The sequence below is a fragment of the Perissodus microlepis genome, chromosome 17 (assembly GCF_051167445.1).
Source record: "Perissodus microlepis isolate ML-2025 ecotype Zambia chromosome 17, ASM5116744v1, whole genome shotgun sequence".
Taxonomy (NCBI): Eukaryota; Metazoa; Chordata; class Actinopteri; order Cichliformes; family Cichlidae; genus Perissodus; species Perissodus microlepis.
The window spans coordinates 38,417,654-38,425,522 of record NC_140477.1 but is presented as its reverse complement, the minus strand read 5'-3'; the positions used below and the strand labels follow the sequence as shown (position 1 = coordinate 38,425,522).

The 7,869-nt window shown below is 41.9% G+C and overlaps 1 long non-coding RNA gene across 1 annotated transcript; it reads left to right on the top strand.

Moving 5' to 3' along the window:
- The first annotated feature begins 884 nt into the window (after positions 1-884).
- LOC146370101 (uncharacterized) lies at positions 885-4,515 on the top strand. Its single transcript, XR_014797385.1, has 3 exons — positions 885-1,548; positions 1,903-1,971; positions 2,434-4,515. It is a non-coding gene; the product is annotated as an uncharacterized LOC146370101 (long non-coding RNA).
- The last annotated feature ends 3,354 nt before the right edge of the window (positions 4,516-7,869 follow it).

The window sequence follows — 7,869 nt, the reverse complement described above, 5'->3', positions numbered from 1 at the left end:
TTACTGGGCTTAAGCCCGGGTTGTTTTGTCAGAAGCCCGGGGTCTTTTGGAGTGTAATTTTTTCATAGTTAGATGCCTGGCTGACAGCTGTATAAAGCAAAAAACTACACACAATATTCGAAGCACATAGTGCACACTGTGGGAATTTACGACTGTGCGTAAATCCCCCCTAATATTGGTATGACCCGAGCTCAGACACTAAGCGGGGGGGGGCAGCTGCTGCCTACGAGTGCGCTGTTGGAGAAACGGAGCCAGGCAGACAGAGGAGAGCTGAAGTTTGACCAGGTACCAAAGCAAATCATTTGTACTGTACAAATAATGTAAATATGACGGTGTATCACGAAAGATTGATATCAAACTGATCACTTGACCCATATTACGTTACTTGCTCTTCAAGTGAATCAACAAATGGTGAAATGAAAAGCCGAACAACAACAATGCTGTTTCTTTAGAGAGTCTTAGCTTACATGTGTGTTTATTTCATATTTTCAGTTGTTTCCCTCCACGGCTAAATAAATCGGTTTCAGTAATGCACTGATATACAAGAATGGACATAAGGGGCTTCTTTCAAAGAAAAAACTCTGGTAGATGTTATTTTATATATTATGCTTTGTATGTTGTTCAGTATATTTCTATGCAAAACAAGAGGAACTTCAATACACAGCAGTATATTCACAGTTTAAACCAGATATTTACACTTTATGGAAAACACAAGAACATTTTCTTTTACTGTACAACATCAATTTAGAGTAAACTTGTTTTGTTTTGGATAAATAAATATTGAAATATCTTTTGAATTAGTTAAATGTCAGAATAAAGAGAGACAGAGCTTCTATTTTTATCACTTTCATCAAATGTAGGAGCACATGTACACTAAGTTTATTGTTAATTAATAAGAAATAAGAAACTCCAGACGTGTCATGATCCTGGGCCATATTGGCCCAGCATTCTTAGTTTTCTTGTATTTTTGTATTTTGCTCCTTATTTATGCCGTGGTTCCTAGGTTCTGTTAAGATGTTCCTTATTTGGTTACCTCTTGTGTGCTCCTGTGTATCTGTGAGCCCTCGTCTCTCCTTGTGTTTTATTCCATGTTTTCCCCAGCCCGTTATGTCTGTGTTCTCCCCGTGCTCTCTCTCCTCCTGTCTGAACCTCTGTGTACTTCCTGTTTTACTTTGACAGTCTCTCGTCAGTATGTGTCATGTTGTGTTCACTCCTGCCCTGTCTCGTTATGATTATCTGTGTCAGCTGTGTTCCCCGTGTGCTCCCACTTCCCTCGTTAACCCTCTGTGTATTTATGTGCATGTCTCCCTCAGTTCAGTGTCGCGTCGTCAATGTCTCCTCCCCGAACCTGCGTGTCTTTCTGTGTTCCCTCGGTCTTCTGTTAGTATTCCCAGTTTAGTTCTGTTTCGTTTTAAAGGCCTGCAATAAAGCAGTGATTTTGAGTTCAGTTCCTGTCTCCGTGAGTTTTGCGTTTGGGTCCTCATCTGCCTCCACACAGCCAGTTCATGACAAGACGATTCCATTCTGAGCTGAAGAAGCTTCTGATAGGTTAGTAGAGTCCATGTGAGTAAATTGGTGGCACACCTGTGGATGCATATAAGGTAAAACACAGAGCCTGTTTCTTTGAAATGGGAAAATCAAGAGATGTCAACCAAAACACCAGAAAAAGAATTGTGGAGCTCCATAAGTGTGGCTCAATTTTGAATACAATTTGGTGCCATTTACAATTAAGAAATACAGACAATTTCTCTCTTTACTCTTAAAGTTAACAAATGTGTTTTTTATATTTATCAATCTAAAAAAAATAAACATTTAGTCTGATTTGATGTTACAATTAAAAAAGTATTTTATCTGAAGAGTTTGTAAATATCTGGTTTCAACTGTATATTTGATGATTGTCAGCACAAAGAGGGAGAGAGAGGAACAGAGAGAGAGGGAGAATGAGGACAGAACAGAGATGAACAAGAGCAGGTGAGACACATGTTAGTCAAATGGTTGTTTACCAAAAGTATCACCGTATCACAGGTCCTCATGTATCTGTACCTAGTGTTTCTTTTAAGGTTTGTTATTTTTCAAATTCTACATTTATTAAGTTTTGCAGCTTGTTTGCACAACAAGGATAAATAATAGTGAGTGTGTGTGTGTGTGTGTGTGTGTGTGCGTCTGTCAGTGTGCGTGTGTGAGTGTGTGTGTGCGTGTGTGAGTGTGTGTGTGTGCGTGTGCGTGTGTGTGCGAGTGTGTGTGTGTGTGTGAGTGTGTGTGTGTGTGCGTCTGTCAGTGTGTGTGTGTGTGTGTGTGTGTGCGTGTGTGTGTGTGTGTGTGTGTGTGTGTGTGTGTGCGTGTGCGTGTGGCAGCTCCAATTATAGAGCCAGCATTCCTCACTAGTTTGTCTCCTCTCCTTGCATCCTTGTTCCTGATGATGCCCCCCAACAGACTGCAGCAGCACGCTTGCCGCAGCAGACTGAGTGCTGCAGATGTCAAGTGACATTTCTTAAAGAGAGGCTCTGGCCCTTTTGAATTCTACTCTCTACCTGACAGTCCTGAATGTCTGACCATCAGTTTGTGCCCTGAAGTTCAAAAGCACTCCAGTTATACAGCAGCACCATGATCAGCAGCAAGTCGACTTCTCAATGAGTCCAAAAACAGATGAAGTGTTTGGAGTGGCCGAGTCAAAGTCTGGACTGAAATCAGACTGAGGTGCGTCAGCGTGACCTTAAAAATGTGTCTGAATTCCAACAATCTTCCAAATAAGAGTGGACCAAGATTCCTCCACAGTGATGTGAAAGACTCACTGAAGGACCACAAACACGTGACTGCAGTTCCTGCTGCAGAGGGTGGCATAACCAGTGATTAGGTTTAGGGGGCAGTTACTTTTGCACACAGGGCAGGTTTGGAGAGTGTTTTTCCCTTTATAAATGAAACCATCATTTCAACAATACTTTTTGTATTATCTTTATTATCTTTGTCTAGAATGGAAACAAGTTTTATCATGTAAAACATGTATCAAACAGACCTTCTTCTCAGCACTACACACCCACTCTCCTGTTGGCATATGTCTGCTGTTTCCTCTTCACCAGTGGATCAATGGATTCATGTAAATGTTGAAATGTGAATGACGGCCATGAGAATAATCTAAATGTACATCCACCACATGGTCAAATATTACTGAACTGGTGGTCCAAACCTCCACAGGATGCCTTTAAGCAGTCGGGATCTGTCTGTGGAACAGTTTCAAGGTTCATTTGTTTGGATCACCTGGAGAGTTTCCCTCCTGCAGGGTTTTCCTCTCTATCAGCAGTGCTTCCATCTGTGCAGCCCGTCCAGTTTTCCCACCAGAGGAGGCGACATTTCAGGGGTGGTTAATCATTTTTGATCTATTCGCACTGCAGCACAGACTCTACTCTCACCTTTCCATGTTTTAGACATGCTGTGCTGGATTCCCTGCTTCTTTCTGGGCTTTTTATTTTGGGGCTCAGCTCATGGGGTTCCCCAGACAAACGCCCGCCCCGACGTCACAGACCAGGAGCTGTTCTGGGGTTCTGACCAGTACGACTTTGCTATAGTGCTTCCTGCTGCTGGGTTGGAGTGTTTCTGGCACTTTGCTCACCGTGGAGAGAGATTTTACTTGAACTTCATGGTAAGAAGAAAACACTGTGTCAAGCTAAGTGAAGCCACCTGACATGTAGTCTGTTTTCCCACAAATCTGCAATGCACACTCACTCACCTGGAAAAAAGAAATATGTATGCAAAAATGCTCTTCATCGGTTACAGCTCAGCATTTAACAGCATCATCCCCTCAAAACTTGCCTGGGAGCTTGTTGACCTTGGGCTGGGAACATGTATCTGCAGATGGATTCTCTGCTTCCTCACAAACAGGCCCCAGGTGGTGAGAGTTGATAAGCAAACTTCCTCATCACTCATTTGAAACACAGGAACGCCACAGGGATGTGTGCTTAGCCCCCTCCTATGTTCCCTGTTCACACACCCCACACTTCACAGGATGCACACAGAAGCTGTCCTACAGTTTCTCAAGTAATCTCTGCACTGTGCATTTCATTTTTAGTATTATAAAAATGAAAATAAAAACTCTACTGTACTAACTGCCACCTTACTTCCTCTGTTTCATTAGTTAGATTTGTTCCAGCCGTGTTTCCACCTGTTTCTCATCCTCTCATTATCCTGTCTATTTAAGCCCTCAGTTTGTCTCTGCTCATGCTCACGTCATCGTCAATGCCTCGTGCGTGCGCCCTGTAGATGTTATTAGTCTCATCATTGAGACTCAACTCTTCAGTCGGTTTCAGCACCGTTCTCTGAAGGTCCCACCACAGCTTCTCAGTCAGGCTGAGGTCTGGACTGACTGGAGCATTGCACCACATTTCTTTTTCAGCCTTTCTTTTGGAGATTTGGCACTCTTCTTGGTATCATTGTCCTGTGGCTGATGGCCTCACATCTGACTCTAGAATACATTTGTATACAGAGGAGTTCATGGTTTACTGAGTCACTGCACGGGGCCCAGATCATCATCCGTCCACCACGGTGCTGACAGCTGGTCTGACGTGTTTCGTTTCGTCCAAACGTGCTGTGGTGCTTTATGGACAAACATTCAATTCAATTCAAAAGTTATTTTCCATAGCACATTTAAAAACAACAGATGACATGAACGCGACGCCCGTCACGCTCGTGTCCGCTCTGCTCCTCTCGTGAAGAGAAAAGCAGAACTAATATTATTGTGAAACGAGGCCGATTCTACCTGGGGCACAACACGCTGTCAGAGGACGCCCATCGCCATCACAGTCAAGGTAGGGATGATTTCTTATTGATTTATTTTTAATGTGTCTGCTCCAATAAGTCCAGTAGGTGGAGCTATAGCACAGGTGAATGGTTGTAGGTGAAGCTGTTGTGACGTTATTGCCTTGAAGACTGAAGCAAAGATCTGTTTCCAAAGTCTGTGTTTTTGCTACAGCTCCAAATGTTTCAAAGCTTAAGTTACATATATAGGGAAGTGTTTTTATACAAGATGGTGAATAGTTTTACATTTGTACTTTCAATAGTTTCTTGCATCACCTCTGAATGAAAATGTCAGCTGACAGCTGGTATCATGACCTTCTTTGCCCTCTGAGGAGAGACCTCTTCAAACATGTTACCGTCTGAGTGTGTCACCGCAGCCCCACAGAGCCTGCATGCTGCAACATGCAAACCTATTTCAGGGTTTTCAGTTTTATTCCTGCAGCACTTTATAGAAGCACATTTATAGCCTACTCTCAGAAAAATTATGGTTCTTAAATGGTTCTTCAGATGTCTTCGTGGTTCTTTAAAGAACCATCATACGCCAAAGAACCTTTTTATTTTGTAGATGGTTCTTTAGGTATTACAAATGGTTCTTTAAAGAACAAAAGGTTCTTCATCCTTAGCTAAGTTTGATGGTGTAAAATGGCATAAATATTTATTCACTATAATGAGGCTGTGAATTATACTGTGTGTTTTGTTTGTGTGCATGTGTGTGCGAAGGGGGAGGGCGGGTTACCCTTTAAGAGCAGATGATAGGAAACTGAATATTCAAATAAAAGTTAGAAATACTTGCTTAAAAATATACTGGTGGCAGGGGTGGGGGCCAAAGCCTAAAGACCCTACCCCCAACACCCCTAACCCCGCAAACCCATTGATCACAAATAATGTGGTAAATAATATGGAATTTATATGGACTATGGAGTTTATCATTAAGAAGTTTATGAATGTGATGAGTTAACAAACAGTAGACACAATGCACACATTCAAATACTCTACTTTAGTTTTAAATTTTAATAAAGTATTACTATTTTCTGCTTCAAGGCATTACTTTTGAGGTTATTGTATATATTAGAAAATATAGCATAATGATAATACTAGTTATTGTAAACTTTACAAACCACCCAGCAGTATGTAAAGTCAAATTATAAAATACAAGTAAATAACAATTGCACAACAGAATGTCAGTGTAATGAACACACACTTCGTTTTGACAAAGCACACTGCTTAGGTAAATGATCTGAGTACTTGTTCATCACTGAGCAATTTGTTAATGTGTTTCGAGCCAAATAAATGACAGGGGGAGAGAGAGAGAGAGAGTGACGTTAGAACACGTCAAACTATGGCAACCTCCCGAAAGAGAGGGGAGGGGGGGTCAATCGTTGGGATGCGCATGCGCAGACAGATTGCGCGAGCTGCGGGCCTTGACCTTTCTAAGGGGGGAAAAAACTCTTTCTCACGGACGGTGACAGTGAAGCGGATAAAGTCTTCAGTACCTGCTGGTCTTTGAAGCTCTGGATTCTGGGACTGTTGGAAAAGGTAAAACATTTTCATTAAAACCTTTTTACTCTTTTGTTTTTGTTACTCGTCATTGCAGCTTGCTATTAATGTTGTGCTAACAATAACGGTTAGCTATGTTAGATACGTTAGCCGTAACGCAATTTAGTATCCGGTATACAGAACTGTTTTCCTAACAAAACCACTGTTATAATTAAGTGAAGGTGCTCCCAACTAATTTGAACCTTTGGCTTCTAAAATATGTGGATCTATTGCGTGCTGCGTACATAACGTAATGTCACTAGACCGATATTAAAATTGATAATATTGTTAAAGTCACTTAGGCTACGTTCACACTGCAGGCGAAAGCGCATCAAATCCGACTTTTTTGACCCTATGCGACCCATATCCGATCATGGTGTGACAGTGTGAACGGCACAAATCCGATATTTTCAAATCCGATCTGGGTCACTTTCGTATGTGGTCCTGAATCCGACACATATCCGATGTTTTAGAAAGCGACTGCTGTTTGATGGTCATGTCGCATTAAATCCGTCTTTTACGTCACTGACACAAGACAGACGCCAATTATCAGCGCCCGAGAAGACATCGCGAACGCTTCCTGGCCATCCAGTGTAGATGTCAGTGAAACTGCTGGGAAGACAACGTTGGAGAAACGTGAACATTTTATTTGTTCTGTATAATCTGCGGATTCTGACAGCAATCTGCAGCTATCCTTTGAAGCACCGCTCCTTTAAAACAGCAATAAGGATAATTATTAGGTTATCTACATTATTATGTAAATAACAAAATAACTTCAAGCAAAAATTGGGAAACGTAAAGTCCGAAGTCTTTATATTAAGGGCTATCAGTCAAACAATATTGTTTGGTCTGGGCCTAAACAGAGCGTTCACACTAGAGCGCGTTTGCTGTCGCATTTTATTTGTAGTGTGAACAAGCAGACAAAAAAATCGGATTTGATCAAAAAATCGGAATTGAGCATTAAGACCTGCAGTGTGAACGTAGCCTAATATCGCGCCTGAAGCCTGTTTTGACATGAGCTCTGTGTCTGCTCTAGAAACTCAGAAATTCAGTAGAGCTGAGCCGTACAGTAAATACTCACATGAGCCTGTACTGAATTCTGTAAGAGCTGTATAAAACACAGCTATGCATAAGTGTTTTGAATGAATAGAAATGTGACACATGAGAAGGTGTCTTTGACTGCTACTGTATAACTTATTTTCGGACTAGTTGACAAGTTATGCTCCGGTCATTGATGTTACCAAGATGGATGTCCTTTTGTAATATAGTCAAATTTTCCTTGTACGTTTCATTTATCCACCATCATACATTAAGCCAAGAGAGGTCATTATAGGGCTTTGGAGCGTGATGTCACGGGAGGGGGTACTGTGTTGTCGGTTGCAACGTTAGATCACACGATAGGGAAGGCAAGAAGCTGGAAAATGGGCTCTCTTTTCATCGTTTCCCCTCCTGGAGGCAACGGGAGGGATCTCCTGTATCCGATATTACTAAACGAAGACGTCAGGCTTGGACTGCAGAGGTCAGACTCGGACCAGCACGCAAGGC